At 48.0% G+C, this 20,423-nt stretch overlaps 1 protein-coding gene across 5 annotated transcripts in view; it reads right to left on the bottom strand.

Annotated features, from left to right (window-relative positions):
* Window positions 1–20,423, bottom strand: part of PTK2B (protein tyrosine kinase 2 beta) — a 138,899-nt gene that overhangs the window by 77,232 nt on the left and 41,244 nt on the right. The window lies entirely within an intron of this gene.

Genomic DNA, 20,423 nt, shown 5'->3' with positions numbered 1-20,423 from the left:
AAGTGACTTCCCGAAAGTCACAGAGGAGGCAGAGACCAGATGGGATTCCCACATTGTCTTGAGGGCTCTGAGTGTGGGCTCTTGACTGCCACACCTGCAGTAACTGTGTCTGGGATGACTTGGGGAGGGGGCCTCAGCATACAGACAACACCAGGGTAATTCCCTTTGGGGTTCTGAATTCTAATGGTGAAAACAGTGGACTATTTGCCCTGATACATAACACCTAACAGCACTTGGACTCTGCCTTCTTCAGCTGGCTGTGAGCTCATGTGCTAATACATGTATGGATAAAGATTCTCTCCTTGACCAAACTTTAGTCTGGCCCCTCTGAGCCCCTCTGCTCTATTAGGCCTGGATATCAGCTTCTGTTCTTGTCTTTGTAGAGTCCAGATTTTAGTAAGAATCTCACTAAGCAGGTTTAGTCAGAATTCCCTACTTTCTATAGCTCCCTACTCCCACCCCCAAAGTAACATCTGATCACTGTAGTGTGCCTTCAGTAAGAATCCTGTTAGGTTAACTTAGAAAAGAAATACCCTGTCCTCTTACTCTGTCTATCCACTGACCCCCATCCCCCACTGTGGTTCTTGGCAATAATTTCCTCTTTCCCTTGTTTTGTTTCAATTTCTTTCCCCTATTGCAAAAACCCACTGTAGTAGTTCCCTTGAATAAGGTCTGCAATGGCACCCCACTTCAGTACTCCTGCCTGGAAAATCCCACGGATGGAGGAGCCTGGAAGGCTGCAGTCCATGGGGTCGCTGAGGGTCGGACACAACTGAGCAACTTCACTTTGACTTTTCACTTTCATGCATTGGAGAAGGAAATGGCAACCCACTTCAGTGTTCTTGCCTGGAGAATCCCAGGGACGGGGGAGCCTGGTGGGCTGCCGTCTTTGGGGTCACACAGAGTCGGACACGACTGAATTGACTTAGCAGTACTTAGCAGTACCATTCTTTAGCGAGCCTCTGAACATTAATAGTTTTGCTTTAACAATTTACAAGTGTAAATATCCCAAAGCATGGTGGCTCAGTGGCAAAGAACCCACCTGCCAATGCAGGAGACTCGGGTTTGATCCCTGGGTCGGGAAGATCCTCTGGAGAAGGAAATGGCAGACCACTGCAGCAAATTTACCTGGGAAATCCCATGGACAGAGAAGCCTGGCGGGCTACAGTCCATGGGGTCGCAAACAGTCGGACACGACTGAGCAACTAAAGGACAAGAAGTCTCATCTTAGTTTCCATGACTGGGCCCTCTGAACTGGGGCCCAGTCATCTACTTTTTAAATCACATCCTAGGTGATTCTGATACATAACACTAAGGGTGCAGAATGGCTGGTTTGGCCTTTGTCTCCCTGCTGAGCACTTAGTTTCAGAGAGACTAAAATCTGAGAACTCTTGGCTGAACCCCAGGTCTCCCCATTCCCAGGCTGCAGGCTCCCACTAGCAGGGTGGTGTCTGATAAACACTTGATGCAGACAGGTCTCAGTGAGTTATGATTCTTAAGTGTGGGACCTTCCTGGCTGTCATCGAGACTGAGTGCAAAGCACAGTATTGGTTTCTATTTCAGTTTCTTGTTGTTACCCAAGCCTATTATTGGGAAATGGACTGAGCGACAAGAGACAGGTGGCTTCAGTTATTTAGAGCTCAGAAAAATCAGAAAATTTGGGGGAACTCTGGTCTTTGAAAACTCTAGCCACTCTAGTTCCAAGGGAGGGAAACCCTCAGTGTAGTGGCAAGAAATCCCCCAGCTTATACCCCTTCTCTCACTATCTTCTCAACTACTTCTCAAAGTGTGATAGGATATTTTTTTCCTCCCCTGGTTAGAAAAATAAAACAAAATACAAAGGGAAAACCCAAGCCAAAATTCCCTGAGCCCAAAAGGTAGCAAAATTACTGTTAGCCTTTTACAAGGGCTATGCAAGGAAAAGGTCTCATGTACCCAAAGGCAGGCATACAAATGATGCCAGGTGGCCAGGCTGGGATGGGGAAGAACTGACCCTTAGGGACTCAAGTTTGAGTCATGATTTGAGTAGGAGGCCCTGAGAATGGGGGTTTATGGGCAGAAAGCTCAGCAATGTGCCATCAAAAAAAAAAAAAAGAAAGAAAGGAAAGAAGGAAAAATGAAAGAGAAAGAAAGAAGGAGCCTGGTATTTCTCCATAGTTTTGTCTTTCTCACCCAGGTATAAAATTTCACTCATACATTACTTTCCATCTGTTCTAAAAAGTATTTAATAAAGAGACTACTTAGGCATATACAATTAAAGTAATATTAAAAAAAAACTCCAAAGATTCGATGCATATTCATTACACAAATATATATGCTCCCATGGTTACAACTAGCTGCATGCAGAAAAGGAGACAGAGAAATTAAAATGGTTGTGGTAAAGAGGTGAGTAAGCATTCTCTTTTAATGCGTTTGATTTCAGTGACACATATTTCTCAAGAATCATTTGGGCTACCTCCCGAGGCATAGTGGACCCCAGCCCAGGCGTTTGTGTTCCCTAGAGACCAGGTAGCGGTCAGAACCTTGGGGTCTGGTTCTATAAAAGTCATGAATCTAGCTCCCCACATGTCAGATGTAAGTCTATGTTTGGCATAACGGTTCTTGGCCCTTTCTTCCTTTAGTTGGTCTTTCACTGAGGTTTCCGAAAGCACACAGGAAGTCAGAAAAAAGAATAGCAACCCCACTCCTCCACAGCTTCACCACAGATGAGAGGCAGTGGGGGTGGGGTGCAGAGCACAGCAGATCCCAGAAAGGGCCCCGTGTCAGAGGAGGGGCGTGGGGACTGGTGGGCCCTCCGTGCCCCACCGGGCAGGGATGGGAGACGGCAGAAATAGGTGGGAGGGTAGCAGCAGGCAGGGGTTACGTCCACAGCCAGGTCTTGTAGGGTCTCCAGAGGAACCCAGCTCTGGTACCTCCCTCCTTCTGTTGGCTGAGAATTTTCTGGGTACCTCACATACACCCACAAAAGCTATAGCATGTGAATTCTTTTGAATCCCATCTAACTTAAATGCCAAAGAAATGCTTGGTTAACTATGCCAAGTCACCTTACCTGCTGGGACCTCAATTTTTTCATCTAAAAAGTGAGGGTAAGAGGAAGATTTTTTCTAACAAAGTCTAGAGCATGAACATTTCACTTTAAAAGGGGTTCCTGGGGTGGCTCAGCTCATTGTTTGGCTGAAAATGCTTCCATTTTTGCAACCCCCGACCTAAGTCCTTTTCAATGGCCCTGAGTTCCAGGCTAGAACTGCTGGACTAGGTTAGATGCCTCTCAAAGGGCCCTCTTAGATGGAAAAGTCTGGAAGCTGAGGTCATTGGCCCCAAGGAGAGACCCTGGCTCATTGAAACAAGGGCAGGGAGGGGTAAGTCATGAGTACAAAAAGAAAAGGAATGATTTGGGATATTGATGAGGGAGAAAACACAATGACTCTGATTATAAACTCATTGGTGGTGAGAACCAGAGCTGAAGGGGCTCATAAATGATATATTTTTACCTCTTCTGTCTTATTTTTACCTCACCAGTAGGTGAGGAAACTGAGGTCGGAGATGTCAAGTGACCTTCCCAAAGACACAGAGCTGAAATCTTGATGTGAGGGAGCAGAGCAGGGGCCCTTTGATGTGTCAGCCACAGAACTTGGGGGGCCCGAGTCTTTGTCAGGAGGTGCATCTCATCAAAAGGGAATCCCCTGTGGGTGCTAGAGTCCAGGCGACCCTATAGGGACTGACTATGTAGGTGATGCCAGCCAGGAACAGGGTTAAACAGAGGAGGACTCTGCCTTCTAGAACCTTCTGTATCTCCCTCTAACACTTCTGTGGTCTTTACCTTGCCCTGCCCATCGTGGACAGCCCTCTTGGGAGAGCTTTCTTGCTGCCCAGAAAGGAAGTCTACATTTCAATGGCGAGCTAAGCTAGAAACGGGGCTTTCCCAACGACTTAGCGGTAAAGAATGTCCCTGCAATGCAGGAGACGCAGGAGACACGGGTTTGATCCCTGGCTCAGGAAGATCCCCTGGAGAAGGAAATGGCAACCCATTCCAGTTTTCTTGCCTGGAGAATTCCATGGACAGAGAAGCCTGGTGAGTTACGGTCCATGGGGTCGCAAAGAACTGGACACGACTGAGTGACTAACACTTTCACACTTTCAAACTAGAAACACTCCCCCCTCACACAAGTAGTCGAAAGTAACAGTCCACAGAGCAATTGTCCTTCTCCTTCTTTCTCTCTCTGGAGGTGGTCCTGATTCCTTTACAGAGGAAGAGACATTGGCTTAGAAAAGTTAAGGTCCATGCTCAGCTGGAAACAGAACTGAAGCCTCCCAATCAACAGCCGAAGGAGGCCTTCTGGGAGAACAAAGTTCATATCATGCTGGAAGAAGCACATGTTTGGAGGTCTGTCCTGGTTCAGGGCACTCATCTGGGACAAATTCTGTTACCTCTCGGCATCTCAGTGTGCTCACCCACAAAATTTAGGTATGTTAAAATACTATCTTCCCTAGAACTGCTATGAAGAGGAATGAAAAAAACTGTATATAAAAGCATTTCAGAGGGGCTTCTCTGGCAGCCCAGTGGTGAAGAGTCTGTCTTGGTATGCAGGGGACATAGATTTGATCCCTGATCTGGGAAGATCCCTCACTGATGCAGAACAAATAAGCCCGTGCACCACAACTACAGAAATTCAGACGCTCTGGAGTCTGTGCTCCACAACGAGAGAAGCCATCGCGACGAGAAACCTGCACACAGCAACTAAAGAGTAGTCCTGCTGTCTCCAACTAGAGAAAGCCTGTGGGTAGCAACGAAGACCAGCACAGCCAAAAATAAATACATAAATAAAATGAGTGAAGGACAGGAAGCTGGCGTGCTATAGTCCATGGGGTCGCAAAGAGTCAGACATGACTTAGCAACTAAACATTACAACAATATTAAAAAAAAAAAAAGCATTGGGGAAACACTAAATCCTTGAGCTTTGGTCATAGTCATACCTAATCCACAATCCCTGGGTTCCTTCAAGCATCTGCACAAACATTTCCGTGACAAGGACTCATTCCTGTCAAAGAAACTCATTTGTCCCATGTTGGGGCCAATTTCAGTACTAGAGAGGTTTTTCCTGTGATATGTTAAAGGCACTTTTCTGTATCAGTAAGTGCTGGACCTGCCTCGGGAGCTGCTAATCATGAGCTCTGCCCCTTCACCTATCCTTGGCACAGCCAGTCCTGGTTCCAAACACAAGGCTGCAGGGAAACAGGGGGGTTTGCAGGACTCTCGGCTCATTCCATACCAGAACCACCTGCTGCACATACACATCTTAATGCCAAGAAACCCATAGAAATCATATGGATGAGCTATGCCAGCACCAGTGTGATGGTAACTGGACACCTCCAGAGACCACTCAGCCTGCAGACTTGCCTGGCCTGAGCCTGCCCCAGGTCCCAGGTCTTTGGATCTAGACTTAGGTTCTTAGGACTTTAGAGCTGCATATGTGTTGGCTCAGATGGAAAAGAATCTGTGTACAAAGAAGGAGACATGGGCTCGATCCCTGGGTCAGGAAGATCCCCTGGAGGAGGAAATTGCAACTCATTCCAATTTTCTTGCCTGGAGAATTCCATGGACAAAGAAGCTGGGTGGGCTACAGTCCACGGGGTTACAAAGACTCAGACATGACTGAGCGACTAACTCTTCACTTCACTTCATGGGTTTTGAAGGGCTTCCCTGGTGACTCAGCAGTAAAGAATCTGCCTGCCAATGCAGGAGACATGGGTTTGATCCCAGGGTCGGGAAAATCCCCTGGAGGAGAGAATGGCAGCCCACTCCAGTATTCTTGCCTGGAAAATTCCATGGACAGAGGAGACTGGCGGGCTACAGTCCATGGGATCACAAAGAGTGGGACATGGCTGAGCGACTAAACAACCACAGACTTTGAAGACCAGATCTTCCCCATGGCCTTGTAGTCACCGATGTGGCTCCTGGGGACATTCAGTCCACTCTGAGCACTGGTCCCTGCTCATCCTCGAGCTGGGGTGGCAACCACACCTGCCCCCTTTAGTCCCCATAGCACCTGTTGAGCAGACTCACCTCCCACTCGTTGTGCTATTCTCAGCTGTCAACATCGCCATCACCACCACCATCGTTTGTCAAGTGTCTAATTGCACATGGCCATGTGCCAGGTGAGGGGGAATAAAGAACCCAGAGCACGGGCTGCCCCACATGCCATTGCAGCCCACAGTCCTTCTGAGGGCAAACAGCTGGTATGGGCAGAATGCTGAGCCTGATGTGGATGGACACAGTGCACTTGTTGTATACACTGGGCTCAGTGGGGAGCCGGGCTAAGTGCATAATGGGGGATGGGATTCGGGTGGGGGGAGGCCCACTATGGGAGAGACGTGTGGGCCAGAGCAGAAATGCAGCCTCAGGAGACAGGGCTATGGGCTTCCTGTGCTGAAGCCCTCCCCACAGGTCCTCAGATGTGACTGCATTTGGAGACTCGGCCTTTAAAGAAGTAATTAGGGAAAAGTGAAGTCAATAGTGGCTCAGTGATAAAGAATCCATCTGCCAGTGCAGGAGATGTGGGTTTGATCCCTGGTCCGGGAAGATCCCGTGGAGAAGGAAATGGCAACCCACTCCAGTCTTCTTGCATGGAGAATTCCATGGACAGAAGAGCCTGGTGGGCTACAGCCCATGGATGTCAAAGAGTCAGACATGACTGAGTTACTAAGAACAGTAGCAGTAGCACAGTAGAACTCAAGGTCTATCAGGCAGAATGAGTGGGTGGGGCAAAGAAAGAGGAAACTTTATTTTAACAGGGAGGATATCAGGCAGCAGGTTGGGAATGACTGGATCACAGTTGATAAGCCTGATGATAGGGAGGGAAATAAGCTGCCCAAGTGAGACACTTGGAGGGCCAACAAAGCTGAGACCAGTGTGGCACCTCCTCCCCCCAGGCTGCATCTGCTTGCAGACCCTGCTTCCAGGTCTTCCTTGTGCCTCTAGGGCAGAGAAGGGGAAATCAGGAGCTTTGCTGCACTACCAGAAACTGCAGTTCCCACCTGCCCTAGGAACCCCAGGGGCTTCCCAGGTTGTTCAGTGGTAAAGAATCCACCTGCCAAGGCAGGAGAAGTGGGTTTGATTTCTGGGTTGGGAAGATCCCCTGGAGAGGGAAATGGCAACCCACTCCAGTATCCTTGCCTGCAAAATCTTATGGACAGAGGAGCCTGGCTGTCTACAGTTCAGGGGGTTGCAAACAACTGGACACAACTTGGCGACTAACAACAACAGGAGCCCCAGATGTTGCTAGCTAGTCCACATTCTCCCATTGTGGGCTTTTATGCATGAGGAATCCATGCCTGCTCCCTCTAGCTCCTTCTAACCACAGAGAGTGACCAAAGGGGCACTGGGTTCCCGGCCCTTCTCTGAAGCGAACCTGAGACTTTGACTGAGTCTGTTTACCTCTTTGGGTCCAGGGTCCCCTCTGAACAAACCAAGAGTAAGGCTGGACTTTTGGGTTACCTCTGGCTCAGAGGTGCTACCTGATTAACAGCACCTCTGAGCTGGAAGGAGACGCAGGCATCACTTGGTCTGGCGCTCCCCTCCTGGTGCACCTGGAGAAACCCATCTCCCCAGCCCCCAGGCACATGGGCTGAGCCTTGTTAATCACCATGTTTCCTGGTTTCTGTGTTTGGTGCTCTGACTCCAGGGGCTGCGCTGACTCTGGAGGGACTGCTCCTCCCTCTGCTAGCAAATTCTTGAGAAGGTGCTTTTCATGTACAAACCTGCCAATCCTGAGTCCCTCAGTTCAGTTCAGTTGCTCAGTCCTGTCCAATTCTTTGTGACCCCATGGACTGCAGCACGCCAGGCTTCTCTGTCCAACACCAACTTTTGGAGTTTATTCAAACTCATGTCCATTGAGTTGGTGATGCCATCCAACCATCTCATCCTCTGTTGTCCCCTTCTCCTCCCGCCTTCAATCTTTCCCTGCATCAGAGTCTTTTCAAATGAGTCAGTTCTTCTCATCAGGTGGCTAAAGTATTGGAGTTTCAGCTTCAGCATCAGTCCTTCCAATGAATATTCAGGGTTGCTTTCCTTTAGGATGGACTGTTTGGATCTCCTTGCAGTCCAAGGGACTCTCAAGAGTCTTCTCCAACACCACAGTTCAAAAGCATCAATTCTTCAGTGCTCAGTTTTCTTTATAGTCCAACTCTCACATCCATACATGACTACTGGAAAAACCATAGCTTTGACTAAATGGACCTTTGTTGGTAAAGTAATGTCTCTGCTTTTTAATATGCTGTCTAGGTTGGTCATAACTTTTCTTCCAAGGAGCAAGCGTCTGTCTTTTAATTTCATGGCTGCAGTTACCACCTGCAGTGATTTTGTAGCCCAAGAAAACAAAGTCTGTCACTGTTTCCATTGTTTCCCCATCTATTTGCCATGAAGTGATGGGACTGGATTCCATGATCTTCATTTTTTGAATGTTCAGTTTTAAACCAACTCTTTCACCCTTCTCTTTCACTTTCATCAAGAGGCTCTTTAGTTCCTCTTTGTTTTCTGCCATAAGGGTAATCTGCATATCTGAGGTTATTGATATTTCTCTCTGCAATCTTGATTCCAGCTTGTGTTTCATCCAGTTCGGCATTTTGCATAATGTACTCTGCATATAATTTAAATAAGCAGGTGAAAATACACAGCCTTGACGTACTCCTTTCCCAATTTGGAACCAGTCCATTGTTCCATGTCAGGTTCTAACTGTTGCTTCTTGACCTGTATACAGATTTCTCAGGAGGCAGGTCAGGTGGTCTGGAATTCCCATCTCTTGAAGAATTTTCCACAGTTTGTTATTATCCACTCAGTCAAAGGCTTTGGCATAGTCAATAAAGCAGAAGTAGATGTTTTCCAAGAATCCTCTTGCTTTTTCGATGATCCAATGGATGTTGGCAATTTGATCTCTGGTTCCGCTGCCTTTTCTAAATCCAGCTGAGTCCCTAATCACTCCTAATCACCTTATTTATTGGGTTCTCATACTCTGGTCACTACCTCCCTCTCCTCATCACCCCAGGGCCAGGTATCAGACAACCAGAGACAGTCCCTATGCCCCAGAGTCCTCTGATGCTATTCAGAAAAAAAATCACAGGGAAGGCTCTTCCCCATGTTTCCCCCCCTCATTCTCTCTGCCTCCTGACACAGCCTGGTGCTTCCCCGTGTGGCCCCCTGTGTAGCGTGTTCTTCCTCTTATTCTAGAAACCCATATGTATAAACTTCTTCCTGCATGACATGCATGCTAAGTCACTTGAGCTGTGTCCAACTCTTTGCGACCCTATAGACTGTAGCCCGCCAGGCTCTTCTGTCCACAGGATTCTTCCTGCATGACTGTCATCTCCATGTCTGCACATCTTTCCAGACCTGCTTAAATATAATCCCTGGTTGGGCTTCCCTGACGGCTCAATAGTAAAGGATCTGCCGGCCAGTGCGGGAGTCATGGATTTGAGCTCTGATCCAGGAAGATCCCACATGCTGAGGAGCAACAAAGCCCACATGCCACAACTATTGAGCCTGTGCTCTGGAGCCTGGGAACCATGACTACTGAAGCCTGTGCACCTAAAGTCCATGCTCAGCAATGAGAGAAACCATTGCAATCAGAAGACCACGAACCACCACTCTTTACAATCAGAGAAAGCACATGCAACAATGAAGACCCAGCACAGCCACAAATAAATAACTGAAATTATTAAAAAATAATAATAAGCCCCAATCTCCTCAAAACTGCAATGGCTTAGAACCCTGGGCCTGTATGCAACGCCTTTAGGGTTAAAATCCCCACTAGTCAACCTCCTATTGTCGTAAGAATATTTTCATTGCCTATGTGTACCACCCATGAAGGAGGTTTGGGACTCTTGATACAGTCATCCTCCAGTCTAAAGATCAAATCCCCTCTGTAGTCCCCATGGCCATGGGGCTTTAATGTGTTATGCATTATGCCTTTCTACTTCCAAGGAGCCTTCTTTGCTAGAAAAATCTGCATTATGCTCACCACAAACCTGCCTTTTCATGACTGTTGGTCCCTGATTTGATGCCTGCCCTCTGGGGATGTACCAAACTGGTGCAATCCCAAACTTCCATATGACATCCCTTCAGCTTTTTAAAAAGCAGCTCTTGGTTCCCCTAGAGGCTTTTCTTCTCCCATCTTAACACCCCTAGTTCCCTCACTGTGTCTCATTAGTGGAAAGTCATGTTTTTCATGATTCTGTGACTCTAGAAGTTTCCATCCCAAGGTCCATCTCTGAGTATTGGGCTTGAAGAAGAAGAAAAGACACCCTGACCTTAAAGATGCCTGACTTGCATGTGACCACTTCTTCTAGGTTTTCACAAGATTTTGAATGTGAAATCAAATTTTTAAATGTTGCTATGAACTCACAAAACATGGTAGCAGCATGGGGCTGCTAGTCCTCTCCCAGCCACTCGCTTAAGGCCAATTCCCTCCGGATGGCTCGGCTGTTCCCTGGTTGGAGGGAATCTAGAGCTTTCCCACCTCCACCCAAGATCCTTCCCAGTCATAGCACTCTGGAGGGCCTGTGGCCATGGGGCTGCTTTGGATAGAAGCTTGTTAGAGAATCTTGTGAGGAGACCTGGGCAAGATCTTGGTGAGTGCTTTGAACAGTCTTATCCTTGCTTCTCCCTCTGCTCTCACAAGGAAAGGACACAGCCTGCTGTTGGCACAGGCTCTCTGCTAGGGGAAGCGGGGGGTGGTGGTGGAGTGCTGATGTTCAGGTCAGGTGTCTCTGTTCCTATAACAGTGAATAAGTGAAAGTGTTAGTCACTCAGTCATGTCCAACTCTTTGTGACTCCATGGACTATAGCCCACTAGGCTACTTACTCTGTCCACGGAATTCTCCAGGCAAGAATACTGGAGTAGATAGTCATTCCCTTCTCCAGGGGATCTTCCCTACTCAGGAATTGAACCCAGGTCTCCCACATTGCAGAGTGATAGTAATAGATATGAGAGCAGCAGGTCAGGAGTGGGTGATGGAAGCTAAGCCAACAGGTTGGGGGTACCTCATGGCAGGGGGGTGGCAGCCCCAGCTCAGATGTCTAACCTCTACACAATCACTTCTGTTTTTTCATGTGCTCAGTCATGTCTGACTCTTTGTGACCTCATGGACTGTAGCCTGCCAGGTTTATTTGTCCATGGGATTTTCCAGGCAAGAATACAGGAGGGGGTGGCCATTTACTTTTACAGGGCATCTTCCCCTGGCCCAGGGATCAAACCCACATCACTTGTGTCTCCGCATCTCCTGTGTATTTCGGGTGGATTCTTCATGCACTGAGCCAGTGAGGAAGCCTTCTATTTTTTTTTTTTTTATATAAGAAGCTAGAAATTCAGACTTTTAATGAGAACTCTTCAAGATGTTGGCACAAACTTATAAAGTACAGCATAAACCATCAACAATACATCTTTGGATTGGACAGAGCTCCAGGACATCTAGTTTGCATCCTGTCCTGACCTCAGCCAGGGTTACCCTTCCCTTCAGGATAGGGTGGTCACTCAGTGATTCCTCAAGGACTTGCTCAGCTAAAACATCCTCCAGCCATGGGTCCTGGGGCTGGTTGATTGTGATGTGTCAATTTGACTGGGGTGCCCAGATATTTCATCAAAGATTATTCTGCATATTTCTGTAGGAGTATTTTGGATTAAGGTTAACATTTGAATTCCCTGGAGAAGGAAATGGAAACCCACTCCAGTATTCTTGCCTGGAAAATTCCAAGGACAGAGGAACATGGTGGGCTATAGTCCATGGGTTTGCAAAGAGTCAGCCATGACTGAGCATATCAGCACATAACATTTGAATTGGTAAACCAAATAAAGCAGATTTCCCTCCCTAATGTAGGTGGGCCTCATCCAATCAGATGAAGGCCTAATAGGTTTAAAAAAAAAAATGCTGAACTTCCCCCAAATAAGAGAGAATTCTTCCTGTCTTATGGCCTTGGAAGTAGGACATTGGATTTTTCCTGTCTTTTGATTTTGAACTAAAATACTGTCTCCTTCTGAGTATTGAGGCTGCTGGCTCCAACTATACCACTGTCTCTCCTGGGTTTCCAGATTGGGACTTCAGATCTTGGGATTTGTCAACCTCCATAATCACATAAACCAATGTCTTATAATAAATCTCTTTATACATTCACATATACATGCAAACCACTCAAGTATTATTGCCTGGAAAATTCCATGGATAGAAGAGCCTGGCAGACTATAGTCCAGGGGTTTGCAGACTTGAACATGACTCAGCGCATAGCATGTATATACACACACACACATATATGCATCATATATATGAGATACATATATATTACTATATGTATACCCATCTCCTACTGTTTCTGTTTCTCTGGGAAACCCTGACTAATACAGTCTTTCCTTAACCAAAAGAGAACTATAAGTCCGAAGAAGCTATATATTTTACTGAATGAAAACATCATTTCTGATTCTCTGCCTGGCCATTTACACCATATTTTTAGTGTTAGATGTAAGCAATATAATAACAGTAACAACTACCATTTATCAAGCACTTTTGTGCACCATGCATGACGATAGGGGACATGCACATACACATATATACACACACATCCATACATGTGTACTTTCTTAATCTGAACATCACCTAGTCCTTTATTGGAATACATGAGTATCAAGGGGACAAGAGCCATATCAATCCTTCCCACCAATGATGCTCGTGCCTGGCAAGTACTTACCAAGAAGGGGGTGGTCAATAAATTATGCATTGAATTAAATGTTCTTAAAAAGAGATACAGTTAATATCCTCATGTTACAAGTGGGGAAATGGAATCTCAGAGATGTTAATACCCAGGGTCACAAGACTAAGGAATGGTGGAGCTGAGACAACCCCAAGATCACTTGAGTTAGCATCCCACATTCCTGACCCTCTGCCCTCTTCGCAGTGAAGATGGAAGAGCCTGGAGTCAGGGTGATGGTCTCCAGTGCCTGACCTTGACATTCATGCCTACCTCTCTCTCAGCCAATGTGAATGCTTGGCGTGAGAGCCTTCACAGCTCAGCACCCCTCACCCGCCTGCATACTGATAGCCCTGCTACCAAGCTGTCCACTGAGGTTTTGAAAGACTAATTTGAGCATCTAACCACAGTTTCATCTTTAAAAATAAGACAAAAGCAAGACAGGAAACTGGCTGCAGAGGTCTTTGTTCACCTCCTTTTTTCAGAACTGCCTCAGGGAACAGAGGAGACTGAGCAGGCAGACGCCCAGGCTGAGAGGCCAGATCATAGAGTGACTGAGGGGAGGCTGACCACTCTTGGCTCTAGCAAGGAAGAAGGCTTTGAGGAAATGTGCACAATTTCTAGAAACTATCCCATCCTTACATTTGGCCTCTGTAACCCAACGTGGGTCAAGCTGCACAGCAAGCTGGCAGATAAACAGTGGGTGGTGAGTGCAGTTAGGTGAATGGCAAAACACAGCAAGCACAGGAAAGAGGCAGGAGGGGGATGAGAAGGAGGAGCTCCAGATGGATCACAGAGAGATGGGAGGTTTACCAAATCATGGATGCCCATGGGACCCATCTGGAGTAGAAGGCACAGCAAAGGATGACTAAGAACTTGGTCTGGAATGTGGCCGCATACACTAGTCTCTTCATTTGCTTCTTAATGACCAACCCCTTCCACCAGCATGTCTCTGGAAAGCATCATTGTCTGGATCCCTCCAGGGGCCATTTCAGTCCCTAAGTACCCTGGGTATGCCACTTTTGCTTTATCTAGAACAAACAACAGTCTGGTTTCTCCTTCTGTCCCAGAAGCAATGAGCTCTCATTTCAATGATTGCGATACAACACAGCCAGGACTTCCTTGGTGGTCCAGTGGTTAAGACTTTGCCTTCCAGTGCAGGGAGTACAGGGGGCTTCTCAGGTGGTACTAGTGGTAAAGAAAGTGAAGTTGCTCAGTCATGTCTGACTCTTTGCGACCCCATGGACAGTAGCCTACCAGACTTCGCTGTCCATGGGATTTCCTAGGCAAGAATACTGGAGTGGGTTGCCATTTCCTTCTCCAGGGGATCTTCCTGACTCAGGGATCAAACCCGGGTCTCCCACATTGTAGGCAGACACTTTACCCTCTGAGCCACCAGGGAAGCAGTGGTAAAGAAGCTGCCTGCCAATGCAGGAGACATAAGAGACCTGACTTCGATCCATGAGTCAGGAAGATCCCTGGGAGGTGGGCATGGCAACCCACTTCAATATTCTTGCCTGGAGAATCCCCATGGACAGAGGAGCTTGGCTAACTACAGTCCATGTGGTTGCATAGAATCTGACATGACTAAAGTGACTTAGCACCCATGCATGCAAGGAGTACAGGTTTGATCCCTGGTTGAGGAGCTAAGATCCCATATGCCTCACAGCCAAAAAAACCAAAACATAAACCAAAGCAATATTGTAACAAATTCAATAAAAGACAAACAAAACAAAACAAAAAAACCCACACCCATTCTGAAAACAAAATAGGAGGGTCTGAGGACAACTGCAAGTCAGGGTGTTACAGTTCCTACCTTAATTCTTGGCACAGGACATCCCAGCAAGACATTAGTTGCTTATCTAAGCAGGAGGGACTGAGCCAGTTCTTAACAGTCTATGACTCAAGTCCTTAGTATATGAACCCTTGTATCACTTGACATTGGGTTCTTTGTAGGCCCAGGAACCCCAGGCCTAGCACAGGCTGGCTATAGCAGGGACCCATCCATGACTGGGAGGGGATTCTGTGATTACCAGATGGTTGAAGGAGGGCTACAGGGCAGGGAGGGAGGTGGAAGGATTTTAGGGGAAGACCTGTAAAAAGAGGAAAGTGAAGTCTAGAAAACATTGGGAGGAGTGAGGGCATAAAGAGGAGATGATATTCCTTTCTTCTTTTATCTCAATATCACAGCTCTGTTTATTCTGAGAAGCAACCAGCTGCAGCTCCAAAATAGATATGCCAAGAAACGCCTCTAATGACAAAATGTTTCTGCGGGAACCAAGGTTAGAACAGCTCTTTTCAAGCAATGGGAGCAGGAAGAGCCTAGAAGGGGACACTGACGGCTTCCCTCTTGTCCCTTCCAGTCCAGGGCAGTTGTGGTTCTTCCCAGAGTCCCCAGGGCTTGGAGCTGGACATGGCTCTGCCATCACTCGCAGGCCTGGGTAACAGTGATCAACCCTTCCTCATGAGGGCTCCCATGGCAGGGTGTGACAGATGGCTTTCCTCTCCCTGGACCTGAATGTCCTTTCCCAGCAGCTTTCCTGAGCTCAGGAGAGATAATAAGATGACCCAACAGAACCAGAGAGTTTGTTAACAGTGTGTTGGTACATGTACATGAAGAAAACAATGCACAGGAGGGAGTCCAACAGGCCAGGCAGACTTTTCTCAAGACTACTGCAGCAGGGGAGAGAGAATGAGTTCATCTCAATAAAACAGAAGCAGCTGGGGGCTTACAGCAAACAGGCAGGAGAGGGAATTAGTGGATGGAAAATGACTAAGAGGAACTTGGTTAGGTGTCAAGGGTGGGGATATTCCAGCACTGAACTTGTCAGGCCCAAGATGGGGCCCCATTGAGAGGAGGGCTCCTGACTCAAGTTCAGTCAAGGACAGGGTCCTTGCCAGCAGGATGGAAGTAGAGAGTAGTTTTGGGATGAAAAGCTGCTGCCTCCTTTCTTTCCTTCTTCAGAAACAAAGCAGAATGAGCATCAGCTGTCCTAAGGGCCACAGGACGGTCATCCACTCATCCTGGGGCAGAGTGAAAGGACAGTTCTCACTACCTGGAACTGGTCACATGGGCAGTGTGGGCCATTCCCCACACAGAACAGCCCAGCCTAGGCCTGACTCCACTGAATCTTGATTCATGGGGCCTTCCTGGTCCCTGGCTCTGGACCTTTCTATTAACTGCCCAGAATGCAAGGTCTCCTTCTGCACCCCCAGTGCCCCCAAGATGGTCCCTCAGGGAGGACTGGGCTGCCCCAAAGCCAATAGGGCCACTGGCTCAGGCTTCACAGGACAAAGGGCTTCTGTCATGATTTCTCAGTGAGTCTATTCACAAAGTCACCATGTATCTGTGTGTGTGTGTCTTGTATGTAAAACTATTAGTTGATGAAAGTAAACATTTAAACCACATCATGATATCCGTTGCCCTTCTTTGATAGTTGTGCTTTTTTAATGCAGAGAGCTTCCAAAAATGGAAGTAGTTCAGACTTCTCTAGAACCCGAGAGGCCCCATCGTCAGGGAACTTTTACTTTTTGAAATTGAAGATTCGAATGCCAGGTAAGCCAGAGAATAGTCTCTCACCCTCTCCCTTCCCACCTTCTCTCCTCCACTTCTCTTGCTGCTTATCACTCCCCTCTGCCCAGCACCCACCCCACTCCCACCCTACAGCCCCCACACACTGACCCATAAGCACAAACACCCCAGAAAAACATGAGCTGGAGCCCTGAGCTGTTCTCTCGTGGAGTCTGTTCTACTGCCTCCCTGGGGGATAGAGGCTCTGTCGTGAGCAATTTGCATACTGTGCAGTATGACCAGACGAGCACAGGAGCTCTGCTCAGGCGGTACGTCCCTGGCGGGGGGTGGGGGGGTGGGGGGGAAGCAGGGAGGGGAAGGTTAGGTAGCAAGGGGTACAAGGAAGAGGCTGCAGGTCTCTACCCTCCCCTGATGCCACTCTGATCTTGGTCTGGGACAGACTCTGCACCATTCAAGGCAGATGCTGATTGGGCAGCTGAAAGACCTCCTGCACTGAATGAGGCACCCACATCTTTAGAAGCTGGTTTTGCCTGGACAGACTGTGCCGTTTACATGGGAAACAAACTGGGTTATTGGAAAATCTACAGCGCCACAAGAGGGAGGGGTGGGAATTAGTCCAAAGTCTGAAATAAGTCTGAAGCCTACAGGGACACGGTAGGGTGGCTGAGCAGTCAGGTGGAGGCTGGCAAGTCTGAGATCAGGGTGACAGTGTCCTCTTCTGGGTGGGCTGACAGGTTTCTCACTCTGTCCTCACATGGGAAAAGAGGCTAAGGAAACTAGGAGGGGGGTCTCATTTATAAGGGCACTAATCCCGTTCATGAGGGCTCCACCCTCATGACCTCATCACCTCCCAAAGGCCCCACCTCCTAAGATCATCACCTGAGGGGGTTACAGACTTGAACACATGGATTTGTGTGTAGTGGCAGGGTGGGGTGGGGTCACATATTCAGATCACATCAGATGGAGGGATTGAGGAGATGGGAGTGCCCAGGGGGTACCTGTCCTCAGGGAGGTTGAACTAATTCTGGAGTCCCCTAAGATTTTCTAGAATGTGCTTGCTTTCCCTGAGACTCAAGTCCCTAGCCTGATTTGCCTGTTGGGTTTCAGATTTCCTGTTGAGCACAGGAAGTGGAATGTCAGGTGGGTTACTGTCCTATTTGAGAAAGAGGCTGAGCAAAGGAGAGGGTGCTGGTAGGACTTCTGGCTGGAGGTCTTGTATTTCTGGGGTAACGCCAATGGGAAACATTATAACATGAGATCTGATGAGTGTTCTGAGTCCTTCTCTCAGGACCGCCCAGTCTGCAGCCCCTCATGACCTTACCTCACATCTGAACCCTCCCAGGGTCTGTTTTGTGGTCAGGAAGGTACATTTCCAACAACTATCCCCAACAGTACCCATCACTTGGGCCCCCTTCAGGATCTCTGGTTCTCAGATATGTGCCTCTTGCTTGCTGAGAGGGGGCCAGGTTATTAGTAATATATTATTATTACATTATTTGGGTTATAGTATTCCCAGGTGGTGCTAGTGATAAAGAACCCGCCTGCAAATGCAGGAGACATAGAGATACAGGTTCGATCTCTGGGTCAGGAAGATGCCCTGGAGGAGGGCATGGCAACCCACTCCAGTATTCTTGCCTGGAGAATCCCATGGACAGAGGAGCCTGGTGGGCTATGGTCCATAGGGTCACACAGAGTCAGACACCACTGAAGCGACTTAGCACACACATGCATGAACACAACTATAGTTATAAGGTTAATATAATAACCTTAAAATAATAACATATATCGGGTATTTTTAATACACCAGTGACATAAATATTAACTTAATTCTCAAAATGAAGCAAAGAGGTCAATACTATTATTCTCCTGCCATGTTACTTGCGGAGAATAGAGAGGTTAAATGATTTTCCCAGGGTCATGGAGCTTGGAAGCTGCAGATCTGGCTCCCACTTCCTTCACAGTATATCACACATCTCTCAAGGAAACATACAGGACTTTGTCACAAAGTGGAGAACAGCCACGGCAATGGCAGGTCCCTGTTCTTGCTAACTTGTTTCTTTTCCCATAGAAAGTGTGTATGGCGCTCTGCCAAGGTCAAGCCCTGTGTACAGCTGCTTTCCCAGGGTCTCCATCTGCATCCCTTCAGTCTGAGGCTGGACCTCAGGCCCTGTGATTACAATCAAATCCATGAGCGGGCTGACAGAAGAGGGATGACAAAGGCAAATGACTCGCCATGTGGGAACTTAGAGCCAAGCTAGGCAGACAGGCAGGCGTGTCCATAGATTAACTCCACGTGGCAAAGTGTCCTATGTGCTGGCAGAGGAGCATAGATCCAGTTATACCCGCGAGCAAGGAAACAGGAGTTAACTTCACCTGAGGAGGCGCGGCATTGGGAGGTGGGAGTGGTGAGGTTTGTAATCAAAGTTTGTAAAACAAAGGAGATGGGCAGGTAAGGTTGTCAGCAAAGCCTAGAATAAATGTGGGCAAAACCACAGCAAAGGGAAGTTTTGCTGTGGATTCAGTCTAAGTGCCAAGGTTTATAAAGGTGATTCTACGCCCAACTATGCGTAAGGTGGATTTGCAGGGAAAGACTCTGGAGCCTGATAGGTTGATTTACGCAAGAAGCACGGGAGTCTCGGCTAGGATAGGAGGTAGCAGTAAGGGATGGATAAAGGGAGGTGTCCGCAGAGAAGCTGCAGGCATCAGTAGTGGTTTGGAAGAGGCCCTGGTGTTGCCTACTACAACCTCCAGTTGCTGGCAGCCTGGTGAGGCTCTTTGTCAAGTCAGAGGAGGAGAAGCTTGGGTTGAACAGTTTTGTTGGGGGCTGGGGCCACCCAAGAGTGGGTAGAGAAAATATGAGGGTCAGGCATGCTTGCTTAACAACAGCTCAAGACTTCACAGGCCCAATTCTGTCACCCAATGCTCCTGTTGACAAAGTCCATTTCAAATTCCATCTCTGTTATGAAGCTTTTCCTCCTGTCCTTCAATACGCTGACCTCTTAGGCCCAGTGAGGTGCACCTGGCTTATTGTGAACACGCAGTGTTCATTTTTGGGACCACAGCTTTCTCATAAGCTAGAAATAGTACCTTATACTCTTCCTCCCCCCACCCCTGTTGTATTTAGCACAGGGCCTGGAATCTATGGAGAAGGTCACACCTTCAGGAGTATGGAATTGAACTGCTCGGTCCTGAACCCTGGAGTACATGCAGGTAGCTGCCTGAGGCTCCCTCCGGCAAGTCCACGGGATGTCCCTACAGCTCCTGGTGGATATGCTAGCAGCACAGCTCTGTCCCTTACTAGCTGTGTCCCAGGCACAGTTCCATCTATTCTGAGCCTCGGTTTCCTCCTCTGTGCAATGAGTTGATAACACAGATGTTTCGGACTTGCCTTAAGGATTTGACTTGAGGTTGCGTGTAGGATGTACAGCATGCAGGCGCCCCATGAACAGCGTCAGAAAGAGCAGGCTGGGCTCTGGGCCTAATCTTAGCTCTGCAGTGGCCTGGATATCTCCTTACTTCCTCATCTGCAGCCTGAGGGAGAGTAATCTTGACCCACAGGACTGGTGGGTGGGTGAGATGACCAGTAAGAATTCACAGACATGTGTCACAGAAACGCTTGGTGACTGGACTGGCTCAACACATGGCAGACTTTTCTGGGGGCTCTGCCAAGAGCTGTCACCCAGCCCACCCCAGGCTGGTGTGTGTGTTAAGTTGCTTTAGTCATGTCCGACTATTGGTGACCCTGTGGACTGTAGCCTGCCAGGCTCCTCTGTCCATGGGATTCTCCAGGTAAGAATACTGGAGTGGGTTGCCATGCCCTCCTTCTGGGGATCTTCCCAACTCAGGAATCAAACCTATGTCTCTTGTGTCTTCTGCATTGGCAGGCAGTTCTTTACCACTAGTGCCACCCCAGGCCAGAGCACAGGCCAGACTATGGGCCTCTGTCTCGCTCAGGGGAGGATTCCGACGATGAGAAAGATGGAGATTTGCTGCAAGAGTGTTGTGGGTTTGGAAGACAGGCAGAGCTAGACCCGATCAGAGACTCCTGGAGGTGAGAGTGGAACAATCCTGCAGCCTGAGCTTTAGCCCAGTTGCAGAAGCTCCGTCTTGGCCAACTGCTGCTTGAATTCCTCTAGCAATAAGAAGCTCACTATCTCAAAC

The sequence above is a fragment of the Bos indicus genome, chromosome 8, assembly GCF_029378745.1.
Source record: "Bos indicus isolate NIAB-ARS_2022 breed Sahiwal x Tharparkar chromosome 8, NIAB-ARS_B.indTharparkar_mat_pri_1.0, whole genome shotgun sequence".
In the NCBI taxonomy this organism is placed as follows: domain Eukaryota; kingdom Metazoa; phylum Chordata; class Mammalia; order Artiodactyla; family Bovidae; genus Bos; species Bos indicus.
This window is presented reverse-complemented; position numbering and strand designations above follow the sequence as displayed.